Below are 14,568 nucleotides of genomic sequence, written 5' to 3' on the forward strand. Positions count from 1 at the left end.
GAAAATAGAGCCCATCGTTTAACCAAACAGGCTCCGCTGATTGGAGAAGATTATGGAAAAAGTTTCACCTCAGTGAGACATAAAACTTTCTAAAAAAATGAAGTAATTCTAACAATTTTCAGTTTCCATGATGTAGTAGAGCACTTTGGCATAGCAAATATACACCACAACAGGAAAGGACTGATGATGGAAAAACAGTTTTAGACATAAACACATTCAAAAAGAGACCAAAAAAGTCCTCCAGTTTTTCGACTACCGAGTCTGTGAATATTAATGTTGTATTCTTCAGCTCAGAAAACATCTCTTTCTCTCTATGAAGATGACTGCCGTGCCTGATTGTCGCCTCAGGAGGTGCAGCAACACAAAGCGGGCCCAAACTAAACACGCAAAACACACACTAACTTGGTGCCAAAAGACATCTTAATAAACGCTCAGAGTGGAACTGAATATGGAAATATGGACACAAACACAACGCTACCTGTCCGTCTCCTCCCAACGACTTCTTAGAACATGTGGTAGGATACGGATGGATGCTTGGAGAGATACGGTGCGCTAACTGGAACACTTGTATACTTGTTGTCACTGGTATGTTGTTATTGTATACATATCAACAAACAAGCATTCACACCTATGGAACTGTAGAATTAGCTTTGCATGTATATCGTATATTTGGAATGTGGGAAGAAGCAGAGAAGCAATTTTTCCCGGAGAGAACCAATGCACTGAACTCCACACAGAGATGTTCCAACAGCGATACGTACCCATGATCTCCTGACTGTGAGGCCACTACGCTAACCACTAGTCCACGCCGATCTATAATTTGGGTTGTTTTAACAGTACCCCACTAGAAAAGTCATTCATCGCTGTCCTCCTCCTACTCCTGGGAAATAAAACTACTAAAGACGTCCTCTTCAAGCCCAAAAAAATTCCCTCAGCATACGAGCCGCCGGTCTCTACTTCTTTCGTTGTCGCTACGAGTGTCACCCATGCCCCGAGGCAAATCAGCCCCCAAGCTCGTGCCGTGCTTTCCAGCAGTCCAGCCCCGCGACTGTGGACCTCCCACTTCTTGCTGCCGAGATCCACCACCAGATCAATTGTCTTCAACCGGAAAGCTGCATCAGATGCACCTCGATGCACCTCCATGATGAATGGCGGGGCTCTAAAATGTTGATACTTCATTCATTTGGGTAAGGTACATCATTAAAGGGGATGTATTATGCTAATTTTTGGCCCTTTGTATTGAGTTACGGACTCCTATAGAGCAGCTACACACAATAACCCGCACAGAAAGCTTTCTAGATTTTTTAGATTTTTCTAGATCTGCACTTATTCCACATGTATTTCCCAAACTTTCTGTTTTAATTTATTCCACGCATGGCCCGCCTCCAGGCGCACCCACTCCGCTGTGATTAGTCACACTACCAAGCGTTCTCGAAGACTTCCGAACTACCGCCGAAGCCTACTGTCTAATTATTACAGTATAGGAGTTGATAATAACTGAATAAACCCTTTGGAGAGTTACATGAAAAGTGATTAGAAGATACTGGTAACTGGCTGGAGCCACTGGCTGGAGACCCCTGATTTACTGTGTTCCGCGTTTACGAAGTGCAGACAATCTTGGCAAAACATCGGTAGTGAAAACGTATTCATTACACATTTTTTGCGGGACTACCTACACCGATTGTGGTGAAAACAGTTTCAGAGAGCTCTCTGTGACATCACAGAGTGACAAACTTCCTTATATGGGCGTGCACTGTTGGCCAGATGCGCTCTCTGCTTCTCTCCCCCAAACTCTGCTTCTCTGTTTATGGTGTTAGCAATGTCTCCTAGTGAAGTGTTTGTTCAGGTGTAAGGGAAAGCTAAGTTTGTTTACAATTCCTAACGAGGCAAACATCAGGCAGAAGTGGTTGGAGTTCCTGATTCCCTACCAGCAAAAGAAAAGTACAGTAAACCTCGGATATATCGGACTCGGATATATCGGAAATTCGCTCACAACGGACAGATAAAAAAGAACCGTTTTTTCTGTAATGCATTTCCAATAAAAATTCATTGCATATATCGGATTTTTTATAACGGATTTCGCCTATTTCGGACAAAATCTCCAGTCCCGTTCCAATGCATTTCCATGAAATTTCCCTCGCATAGTATATCGGATGGCCGCATCGTGGCGCTCCGATTCGCCGAATCGTGACAGGCCGCTATACGACGTCGTTTGCAGCGTTTGCGGCGTTGCCTGCGCGTCCAGGTACATTGGAAACATAGTCAAGGAAGTGCCTTTTTATAACGGATAAAATCCCATTTACGCATATACCGCATATAAATCCGATATATGCGTAAAACGGACATTTTCCGGTATACGCATATAACGGATTTCGCTTATATCGGACAAAACCAGTGGGAACAATTGAATCCGATATATCCGAGGTTTACTGTAGTATAATCTGTCCATGGCATTTTTTCTGTTTCGTGAACATGGGTCAGTTTGTCGCTGGACTAGCACGATGCACGATGTCTTTCCAACGTTACTTGGTCGTGTCGAGTCAGAAGAGCAAGCAGTACGTAACAGCTTATCCGTGTCCCAACTGTGTTTATGTTGTGTAAGTCATGGAACAAAAGCGGTTGTCTGTGTAGCATTATATAGCGTGCATACATGGAAATGACGAGAAATGACGGTAGTAATAGAAACCCTGGTGTGAAGATACCACTTAAGTTGAGGATGACCTCCGTTCTTCTGCCACTTAAGAGGTCACTTCCTCCGAGTCAAACACGCTTCTTCACTTGGCCGTGCTGCTACTTTTTCTGTCAATCTATCCGTCACTCGCTCGTGTCCACCAGGGGAGATAAAACCGCAGACGGCAGGTGCATCGCTTCCGCACCGAAGCGACAAAGACACTGAAAACAAGCAAAAACCTGCAGGGACATCAGGTGCCAAATGGCCGGGATATTCATGGCTCTAACAAGTGGAACCTGTTAACCGGGGCAGTATGCCAGAATCCAGCGATACAATTCACTGACTGACAACAAACTGTGGGAACACAATGAAGAAACCTTCCTGTGAACCAAGAGCGGAGCTATACGCACAAACACACAACTCACTCCACGGGAATCGGCCAGCGCTGCTAAAAAGTGGAAAGTAATGCCGGTCTTTTTCCAACTTTCCAACACGTTTCTTGTAATAAAAAAAAAAAGGTCAAGAACTGGTGCCTCCTCTGGTGAATAGACATCAAACATATGCACACACACACACACACACACACACATATGCTAATAATAAAGAGCTCCACAGGCGCTGGTTAACAGCCACTAATAAGCACATGTGTCCCGTACAGGAAGAAACATACACTCACGTCTTCATGTAAACGTGCTTTTGTCCGTAACGTCTAATGAAATAAATGTGTGTGTTCGCATGTCTAAGTGTTTACTCATAGATTTAGTTCGATTTCGCCAAGTATGAAAGTATCTCTGTCTTCAATTAAAGAGCCACTCCTGACAAACACGACCTCTCACTGCTAACAAAAAGGAGGCCGAGGGGAAATGAAAACAATAAAAAAAAAAAAAAAAGTTTTGCATATGAAGTAACTCACCGACTCCGGCTCCGGCTCCGACGAGGCAAGTGTATGGATGAATGACTTTGTACGGAAAGTGTCCGAGGAGCCTGGAAAAAAAAAAAAAAACGGGAGACGAGATGTGTGCGCGTTCATCAGAGTCCTTCTGACAGCATCTGACAGCCAACCTCTCTCGCTCTCTCGCTCGCTCGCTCTCTCACTCTACCTCCCTCCTCCTCTCACTGCCTCTTAAAATCGCTCTTTCACTCCCTAAACACACTCACTCTTTCACTGGCTGGGAAATAATTATACTCTCTGATTCATAAAGCTGTCCGTTGTCACGTGACCCAACACTTCAAATATACAGCACATTTTTTCACAAGCCACAAAATGCCTGCAGGGAAGGAAAGCGCCCATGGAGCTTAAGTTTCTGTTTTTAATTCTCTCTCACTTCTTTGTCTCTCCGGTGGATTCTTTTTCCATCCCTTCGTCTGCTTGGCTACTGGCTGGTTTACCTCAGGGGCGTATTTTTTGGGGGCCTAAGGCTAACCCAGTCATCGGGGCCAACGCCGTCCTTGTACTACTCACAAACGTTTTTTTTTTAGTTAGTTCGAATTACATTTTTTTTTTTAAAAAGGCCAGAATGTCATTTAGGCTACTTTTTCCACGCTTTTTGAATCTGTTACAGCCATGTTTATACCCCCCAACCAACAATAGTGAATATAATCAGTCCTTAAAATCCTCCTGGTTTTTTTTAGTGCTTTAATATTCCCATCACGGCCTCATCCCTAAAACTTTAGCATTCCTCTCAGCTGTCTGGTTGTCTACCTTGGGTAGTTTCGATGAAGCTGTTTGCTTTCCTCTCGCCTCCTCCTCTTCTTCTCAGCTCCACTGGGGTAACAACACCGCATCGGTTTTGCGGCGAGTTTCCGGAATCAATCTGCAAACGCACAATAACATGGAAAACTCCATTCATTCATTTTCTACCGCTTATTCTCACGAGGGTCGCGCGGGGGGTGCTGGAGCCTATCCCAGCTGTCTTCGGGCGAGAGAAGCAGGGTACACCCTGGACTGATCACCAGCCAATCACAGGGCACTCACATTCATAGCTATGGACAATTTGGAGTTGCTAATTAATTAGCCTAGCATGTTTTTGGAATGTGGGAGGAAACCGGAGTACCCGGAGAAAACCCACGCATGCACGGGGAGAACATGCAAACTCCACACAGAGATGGTCGAGGGTGCTAGTAAACTAGTAGTCATGGGAAAGGGAAATACTACGTGTTGCTGCTGGATGTTCACTCAGCCAAATGTACTGAGCATAGAACATTACCGAGAACATTCATTCATTTTCTACTGCTTATTCTCACGAGGGTCGCGCGGGGGGTGCTGGAGCCTATCCCAGCTGTCTTCGGGCGAGAGAAGCGGGGTACACCCTGGACTGATCGCCAGCCAATCCCAGGGCACATATAGACAAACAACCATTCACACTCACATTCATAGCTATGGACAATTTGGAGTTGCTAATTAATTAGCCTAGCATGTTTTTTGGAATGTGGGAGGAAACCGGAGTACCCGGAGAAAACCCACGCATGCACGGGGAGAACATGCAAACTCCACACAGAGATGGCCGAGGGTGCTAGTAAACTAGTAGTCATGGGAAAGGGAAATACGTGTTGCTGCTGGATGTTCACTCAGCCAAATGTACTGAGCATAGAACATCCCAGCTGTCTTCGGGCGAGAGAAGCGGGGTACACCCTGGACTGATCGCCAGCCAATCACAGGGCACATATAGACAAACAACCATTCACACTCACATTCATAGCTATGGACAATTTGGAGTGGCTAATTAACCTAGCATGTTTTTTGGAATGTGGGAGAAAACCCACGCATGCACGGGGAGAACATGCAAACTCCACACAGAGATGGCCGAGGGTGGAATTGAACCCTGGTCTCCTAGCTGTGAGGTCTATGCGCTAACCACTCGACCACCGTGCAGTCCCGGGTGATAAATTATCAGATTAATATGTAAAAAATCTGTTTTTAGGAAACGTTTTAAACGGTAAGTCTGTCCACGTTTACCTAGAAATAATTTATACAAGTCAGATTGTGACTGCTGAAGAGGATGTTAGAAGATCCCGAGCACCACCAGTCATATTCTGATCTTAGCCAGGTGAGTGTTTACATGGCAGATCTACGTCGTTGAATCAATAGTCAATCATTTATCAAATTGTCACGGCACGTTTCACCTCTACCTGCTCCGCACAAGTAAATGCCTTACTTTCACTTTGGCGGTACGACAATGTCGCCGTGGCGCTTCATAAATCACCACCGTCATCACCATACTTGTGCAGGTTGGACTCGATATCGGAGAAAGAGTTGGGAAGCGACCGGGACTGAATGGAGATGTAAAAGTGAAAACATTCTGCTCTTACCGAGGATAAATTAAAGCCAGAATTTGGCTCCGAATGCGTTTTTTGGGGGGGGTATGCAACATCTGTCCACATCCTGCCAAACATTGTGCAGTTGGAAATATTTTGTCAAGCTCGAGATGGCTTTTGTGAAACGAAATGGCTTCGGTTGCTCCAGCGAAATGGTGGCTCGTCGGTTTGAAGGGGAAGTTGTGTATGAGATGGCGGCGGCGGCGGCAGCGGCAGCGACAGCTTTGGGCGTGCCCCTGAGTGTGCCCCTCTCGCCATATGAGATCATATGTTTCAGATCTGTTTATGTGTTTGTGGTTCTGGGCGTGTGCCCTGCTTTTCTGAATGTAATGTTTCTCAAGCGGTTTTGCTTTATAAAAGGAGCACCTCGGAGCTAGTATGAGAAGAAGGCACACCTAAAATGGCACCTTTACTCAGCGCAGGTCCACTTTTAAAAATAAAATTCTTTATTCTCTTCACTGTCGGTACATAATGACTTGATCCAAAGATTGATTATGTTTGTTTGGCATTAACGTTAAGAAAATAGTCATAGTGTCTTTTACATTATCATATGTAACATTAATGCATTAATGCAGCCACAATGGAGAGCACACTAAATATAATGTCTACTGTAGCAAAAAAAAATTTGCATCACCACAAACTTCCTTAGGTATCTTAAAGGCCATCTGATTGGTCAGTCACCTTTTTTTTCCGTGAGCAGCGTGAGTCAGGCGCAGCGCAGTCAGGCGCAGCGCAGTCAGGCGCAGCGCAGTCAGGCGCAGCGCAGTCAGGCGCAGCGCAGTCAGGCGCAGCGCAGTCAGGCGCAGCGCAGTCAGGCGCAGCGCGGCGCACCCGCGCCCCCGTCCCTCTCACCAGCGCGAGTGCCAAAGAGGGAGGAGAGAAGGCATTCAAATGAACGCCTCTCATTGCCTTTGAATGCGCAGGATTGGACTGCGCATGAGAAGCCACGTCATCAGTTCCTGACAGTTATATTAAAAACAGCAGCAGGCTAATCCAGGCATCGTGTTTGTTTTCCACCGGCATTCCTGCTCTACATCGCAAAATAGGAGAACCTTTGTCTTCCTTTCGTGCCCTGTCAGCCAAATTACCACTGCGCAGGGTGCGCTTGGAGCTGCCGTGCTTTCAGCGCACCTCTGGCGCACTGATTTGTCACAAAATCTCGACGCATGTCCAGTCTACTGAATTGTCTGCGCATCACTGTGCGTCGGACCAAATTACCACTGTGCAGGGTGCGCTTCACCTGTGCCGAGAATGAACCAGGACGGAGCTGCCGTGCTTTCAGCGCACCTCTGGCGCACTGATTTGTCACAAAATCTCGACGCATGTCCAGTCTGACGAATTGTCTGCGCATCACTGTGCGCCGGACCAAATTACCACTGTGCAGGGTGCGCTTCGCCTGCGCCGAGAATAAACCAGGACGGCGCTGCCGTGCTTTCAGCGCACCTCTGGCGCACTGATTTGTCACAAAATCTCGACGCAGTCCAGTCTACCGAATTGGCTGCGCATCACTGTGCGCCGGACCAAATTACCACTGTGCAGGGTGCGCTTCGCCTGTGCCGAGAATAAACCAGGACGGCGCTGCCGTGCTTTCAGCGCACCTCTGGCGCACTGATTTGTCACAAAATCTCGACGCATGTCCAGTCTGACGAATTGTCTGCGCATCACTGTGCGCCGGACCAAATTACCACTGTGCAGGGTGCGCTTCGCCTGTGCCGAGAATAAACCAGGACGGAGCTGCCGTGCTTTCAGCGCACCTCTGGCGCACTGATTTGTCACAAAATCTCGACGCAGTCCAGTCTGTCGAATTGGCTGCGCATCACTGTGCGCCGGACCAAATTACCACTGCGTGGGCTGCGCCATGCTGCGCCACAAAATTAGAGCCCAAGATGTTTAAAATAAATATGGCACTTTTTGTACAACGTAACTTATTGTGTGGCGATATGGATATGAGGTAATAACTATAAAAGTACACTTCATTTGCTAAATGTACTGCAATTTTTTTATATATATAGAGAATATACAAAGCCTGTATTTCTATAATTACTTCATGGGAACCCTCATCTAATACGATGCCGCCTCGGGCATATGATCCCTCAACTAGCTCACATTCTGAGATTTATGCTAATTATTTCCCCTAACACGGCTTTCACTTGCCAGTCCTGGTAAGTGGACTAACGAAGTAAAAGACCGACACAAGTACACTCATGTATGCATATCAAATGTTGCTTCTTTTATACATTTTCATATCGATATGCTCATACAAAATGAGGGTGACCAAACGGCGAGGCGGTGAGAGGCGCGGCTGCCTTTTGCAGAGAGCTTATATTCAGGAAGTGGCCATCTTAGTCGAGGCGAGCCTTATCTCGTTGACATTTGATTTATGTGTCGCTCATGAGCCACTGAAGCTAAGAGAAATCCCTTAGCTGTTGATATAGCAGTACTAAATCAGCAATTGCGTAACACGTAGCAAGAAGGTAAATAGCGCTACGGGAGCTTTATGGACTAAGCGTATTAGTCGTGAGACTAAAGCGAGGATAGCATCAGTGTGTTGCGTTCAACAGCTCGAAACTCGGATGTGCGTTAGCGTCTGCTGCACGGCACGGCCGAGCGCGTGCAGGCGGTAGCAGCGAGAGGGTCAGAGGTCACTAGTGTTTGTGTTTCAGTGTCAGTGAAGTGTGCTCCAGGCGGAGATTTATGATCATTGTGTCTGGGAGGCTGCGGAACGCCGGGATAATGAAGACAGATCAGGGTGCTATCTCCCTCTCCGGGCACCACTGGAAACACGGCCTATTGGCCCCTCCGTTCGGGTTGTCATTAACTTCAAGCGGTGACATCATAACGCGCCTGCTTCCGCATCAATCCCGACCACGGCACGCTTAAAAGCCGACTGGAGAGGACGGCGTTCCTTAACACGGATTCGTGTGGCACGCTTGGAGTCGTGCGAGGCGCTCGTGCAGCTCCACGCCATGTGTTTATGAAGGAATGAAATATTCATAAGAGCCAGTCGTGTGTTTCCACTTAACATATTTGCATTCACGCAGCAAGCTAGCAAAGGCTCGGGGCTCGCCGGGCGCAGAGGCAAACGAGGAAAGAGCAAAGAGTGGCGACGAAGCGGGCAACAAAGAGAGGAAGTGAGGTCAGCTGGTTTCACACAAGAAGACAAAAGTGCTGCAAAGATGATAGCTGGTACGGCGTGACAGAAAGGGGCGGGGGATAGCACGGAGGAGGAAGGCGGGGCTGTTGGGGGCGAGCGTGGAGGGGGGCGCGGGGGCCCCGTGGCAGCAGGTTTTAATCAGTAATAAGACGCCTGCCTGCCTGCATTGAGACGGCTATTTCTCCGCATTCGGATGAATGTTATGTCATGTTTGGTAGCGCGCCCTCATTAGCGCACACGCGCACGCAAATACACGCGTTCGTGGTCGCAGACTTAAACGCACATCCCACGAAATGAAGGCGGTCATTCATCCTGCCAGGAAAAGTGCATTCACTTTTTTTCAAGTACACACAGTGCACAAAGTACACAAAGTACTTTGTCTTTACAGATATATAGTCTGCTAGCTAATCTAAACAAACTGGAATAAACTCAAGTAGATCAAAAATCATAACTCACTTAAAGGCAACATTCAGCAAGTAGTGTAATGATAATGATAATAATGAAAGCAAAACACGTGAAAATATTACATACAATATTATGTAATATTATGTACAATACTATAGAACAAATAAAACTAAGTTTTAATAAGGGTTAGCCGACATTTAATTAATACGCATAACAAATATGCGTATGGAAGCCTGTTTCCGTCACTGAAAAAAAACTTTACCCCAATATATAAGTCATAATTATGAGATATGACATAAAAAAGCCATGATTATGACATAAAAAGTCAAAATTATGAGATAAGAAAATTGAAATTATTAAATAAAAAGTCACAATTATGAGTTAAAAAGTCAAAATTATGAGCGAAAAAGTCAAAATTATTAAATAAAAAAAATCATAATTATGATATAAAAACCTCAAATCTAAACTTTTGATCTCATATCTCATAATTTCGGGCGGCACGGCGGTCGAGTGGTTAGATTTGCTATATAATAATCAGTTCACAGTTTTACAAGCACTAACTGTTACATTTGTTCACTTCCTGCTTTCCTTAATACAGTTTAAGGTTTTTTTTTTGTTTGTTTTTTTTTATTGCATGGAATGACATGGAACTCGGGCGGCACGGCGGTTGAGTGGTTAGCGCGCAGACCTCACAGCTAGGAGACCAGGGTTCAATTTCAAAATTCCAAAAACATGCTAGGTTAATTAGCCACTCCAAATTGTCCATAGGTATGAATGTGAGTGTGAATGGTTGTTTGTCTATATGTGCCCTGGGATTGGCTGGCGACCAGTCCAGGGTGTACCCCGCCTCTGGGATAGGCTCCAGCACCCCCCGCGGTAAAAATGAATGAATCTCATAATTTCAACTTTTTTTTTTATACTCACTGTCAGCACACTGTGACATCACAAATGTCACCAGTTAGAAAAAAACCACCTGAAACCGAGCATTCGGAGCCATCCCTGCCAGGAAAAGTGCATTCACTTGAAGTAAACAGTGGAACACTCGTAGCAGAATGACTTACTCGCGACAAAGCAGAAACGTTTTGTGCGTTACGGGTGCAGGTTGGTTCCACAACGTAGTCTTCAAGAAGAAACAAACGAGCACAAAGCTTGGAAGCTTCTTTTACTACAGCGGAAAAAAAAAAAATGCATAATTTTGGGGTGCACGCAGAGGTTGCGGACACAGCTACCAGTGTGCGCCGACAAACGAGCGCTGTTCCCCGACATGTGTGTCCAATGAAAGGTGAACGTCTCTCCCATCTACACTTTCCTGAGAAATCAGCCATGATGTCACCATGAACCCATCTTGAACCCACCTCCGTCAAAAAGCATTACTCCAGCACTCCCTTTCCCTCTGCCTCGTTTTTTGTTCCACCTATCCCTCCTTCCTTCACGCTCCGCTCCGGCCTTGCAAATTCTTCACTGAGCTCCCATTCTTTCCTTTCCTCCTTCTTCTTCTTCTTCATATTTTCGTATTTTCAGCATTTCCCTTCTCCACGTCTGTCCGCGTCTCGCTTCCCTCTCGCTCCTCTTTCACACATATTTTTGGCAACCGTGGTTAATTCCACCACCGAAAAAAGTCCAGTCGTGGCCAAAAATATCAGAATGTTCTGATTACCATAAACTTTGTTTAAGCTGCGGTTTGACAAAAAATGCTCAGAGTGCATGAAGGGGAGCCAAACTAAATAAAAACAGCAAAAGTAGGGAATAAAGGAAGAATACAAATGTAAGAAGAAGTGGAAAAGAGGGGGGGTGGGGGTGGGGGTAGCGAGAAGGCAGCCAGAGAGCCACATATGGAAGTGATTCTGTAATTACTGCAAATCTGTGAGCTCAAAGGGAAAGGTCTTCTTTTCCATGCCTCCTTCCCTATGCATAAAACTGCCCTTGTGAGAAAGCTGGGCATTGAACACCACGGCGGCGAAAAGGTGCTTTTGCTTTTGGCACGAGCGCTTGCTACGTATATAAAGTAAATAGTTTGTTCTATGGCGGCCTGATTTTATTCACATTTCTGCTGTTCATCACGGGGTCTGATGGAGGAAAAAAAATACAAAATCCCAGCAAAAATGGGGAAAAGCCTAACAAAACACAAGATACTATATGGAAGTAGATTACATATCGCTTAATACTCATAACTAACAACACAAAGCTTTGTCTTTACGGATAGATAGCCTGCTAGCTAATCTAAACAAACTGGAATAAACTCAAGTAGATCAAAAATCATAACTCACTTAAAGGCCACATTCAGCAAGTAATGTGAACCCCCCCTGCCCCACCCCCACCATTTGGATGGAGGAAGCTGTACTAGTAGCCTGATCACCAGGGTGGCATGCTGGGATGATGATGAAAGCAAAGCATATGAAAATATTACATTTCTTTCTGTCATATATGATACTATAAAACAAAGAAAACTAAGTTTTAATAAGGGTAAGCCGACATTTAATAAATACGCATAACAAATACATACATTAAGAATGTATGGAAGCCTGTTTCCGTTACTGAAAAAAATACTTTATCCCAATGGTAAGTCATAATTATGAGATATGAGATAAAAAGCCATTATTATGACACAAAAAGTCAAAATTATGAGATAAGAAAGTTGACATTATGAAATAAAGTCATAATTATGAGTTAAAAAGTCAAAATTATGAAATAAAAAAATCATAATTATGAGATAAAAACTCAAATCTAAACTTTTTATCTCATATCTCATAATTTCAACGTTAATTTTAATTTTAATAAGCCCCTCTATACCTTCCCACACGCATACGCAAAACTTTTATATTTTTTAAAATATAAAAAATTATTATATTTTTTATATAATTTAAATTATTTGTGCAATGACATATTTGATGTCATCTATTTATTCACCACATTATTATTATTATTATTTATTATTATACGACATTTCCTTGGCAATTTCACTGCAGTGATATTGTGCAATGACAATAAAGGAAGTCTATCAATCAACCTTTTTTTTATACTCACTGTCAGCACACTGTGACATCACAAATGTCACCGATGTTAGAAAAAACGACCTGAAACCGAGCATTCGGAACCATCCCTGACTTCTTTCATGGCTCATTTCCAAATGTGCAACCTCATTATCCTTGTTACATTTGCCCCTCATTCCCAATCCTCACATAAGGATTGGGAATGATGGGTAAAATTCTAAAAAAAAAAAAAAAAGTGCAGTTCCCCTTTAAGACGACAATACAACATTATAACTAGATTTATAAGTCAGCAAAAAGGGAAAAGCAATAAGTTCCTTTTAAAGAAAAGACCATGCTGGTGGACCAGCATCATTATCGAGTCCTCCAGCGTAGACCAGCATGGAAATGGTGCTGGTCTAAGCTGGTCTGAGCTATAACCAGCATAACTGACCAGCATCATTTCCATGCTGGTCTATGCTGTTTTTCAGCGGGGGAGGGGAGGGGGGGGCTGGCAGGCAAGCAGACAGACATAAGGACGGTGACGAAAACCGCCTTTGGAGCCTAGGGCGAGCCGGTGCTTCGCAGGTGTGTTGGCAGCCGCTTCTTCCCCCCAAAACACTCGGTGCAGCCTGTCATTATCCTGTGCCCTGCCAGGACGTGTTCTTCAGATGAGTGCGCGGCTCTGACACATTTATTACGGTAAACACACACCCAGCTTAAAAAGCGGCGTCGTCGCGTACTATTCCGTGACGCGTTTAATTAACCCGGCTATCGTTTGGGTGTCGTATTCAAGCCTACCTTTTCCCCCGCCTGCAGCTGTGTGTCGCTTTCAACATTCTCCACAAGTTTCGGACTCCGAGCGGTGACTGACAGGAGACAGCAGACTCGACTGCGAAGGAGACAAAAACAAAGTCACAGACGATCTTCGGGCGAGTAAACGAGTCAATCTGCTTGTAAAGATCACACCGTTTGCCCTTACCGTCTCATATATCATGGAGTCGTTTGTTCGATTCCCCTCGTTTGTTGCCAGTCCCTCACCGAGTCCGGTGCAGCTTCAGGGACGTCGATGAGAGGCACCGAGGTGGTACATTCCTGGCCAGGTGGCTCCCCCTAGCGGCGAGACGGGGTGCTGCCTTGTGCTGAAAGCTGAAAACAAACAGACTTTGTCAGTCTTAGTCTACCTTCTGTTGTTCATTTCAAAGAGCCGGCTCTTATAGCCGATTCGTTCGCGAAAGACACATCACTACAGCGTTGCCACTCCAAACCATCTTAGCGACATATTTTCTCAAAGGCGACTAGAAAGAGATCTAGTTACTTTTTGAGGTCTTGTTAGAGATTCTTCTCATTTGTAAGGCATTAAAGGGGATCTATTATACTTTTCTGACCTATAAATGTAGTTAGAATGTTGAGTCCTGAAAGAAGTTTCAAATGGCCCAAAACACTGGGTTTCAAAAGGCGTGGTAAAAGTGCACCTTTGTGATGTCACAGAGGAGTGGACTTCCTTATACGGGCGTGGCTGTAAGCCAGATAAGCTTTCTGCCCTCCCCCAAGCTAATAGGGGGTTGCTAAAAGCCATTTCTCACAACAATTAGTAGCCACATTAGACGTTGCAGATGCTGTAGAAAATGCTAAAATGCTCAAGCTACTTACCATCAAAATAAAAAAAATAAAAAAAAAATAATTTTTTTATTTAATTATTTAATTATTATTAATTATTACCCACAGCCGCGTGGGTGTGCGTGGAGGCGGGCCATGGGTGGAATACATTAAACAAGTAGAATTAAAAGTTGGAGCCGGAGTCCAGATCTATTATTATTAATACACTGTCTGGATTATGAGAGGCTTTAGCCGAGATAAAATATTAAAATGATTTCATTGTTACATATTTCTACCAATTTTTAATGAACAAACTAAGAATGAAGCTCATTTGTAATTCTAAACATAATTAACGTGTTTTTGCTCACTTTTTTTGTCTCTCCTAGAGATTTTTTTTCCTCCAGCATATCTTACGTCATATGCAAACGATATGCAAATTAGCAAATGACATCATCTAG

General features: G+C 44.6%; 1 protein-coding gene across 3 annotated transcripts in view; it reads right to left on the bottom strand.

The window, feature by feature from the left end:
* LOC131136498 (retinoic acid receptor gamma-A) overlaps positions 1-14,568 on the bottom strand; it is a 64,134-nt gene that overhangs the window by 46,113 nt on the left and 3,453 nt on the right. Inside the window, exons 3-6 of one of the 3 annotated variants that reach the window (XM_058083382.1) lie at positions 13,494-13,660; positions 13,313-13,403; positions 4,374-4,485; positions 3,585-3,655 (exon numbers count right to left, since the gene is read on the bottom strand). The gene's annotated coding sequence lies outside the window, so the exon portion shown is untranslated. The remainder of the gene's footprint in view (positions 1-3,584; positions 3,656-4,373; positions 4,486-13,312; positions 13,404-13,493; positions 13,661-14,568) is intronic. The other 2 variants (XM_058083383.1, XM_058083384.1) reach the window with 2 other exon arrangements.

This window comes from Doryrhamphus excisus, chromosome 10 (genome assembly GCF_030265055.1).
Source record: "Doryrhamphus excisus isolate RoL2022-K1 chromosome 10, RoL_Dexc_1.0, whole genome shotgun sequence".
NCBI classification, from domain to species: domain Eukaryota; kingdom Metazoa; phylum Chordata; class Actinopteri; order Syngnathiformes; family Syngnathidae; genus Doryrhamphus; species Doryrhamphus excisus.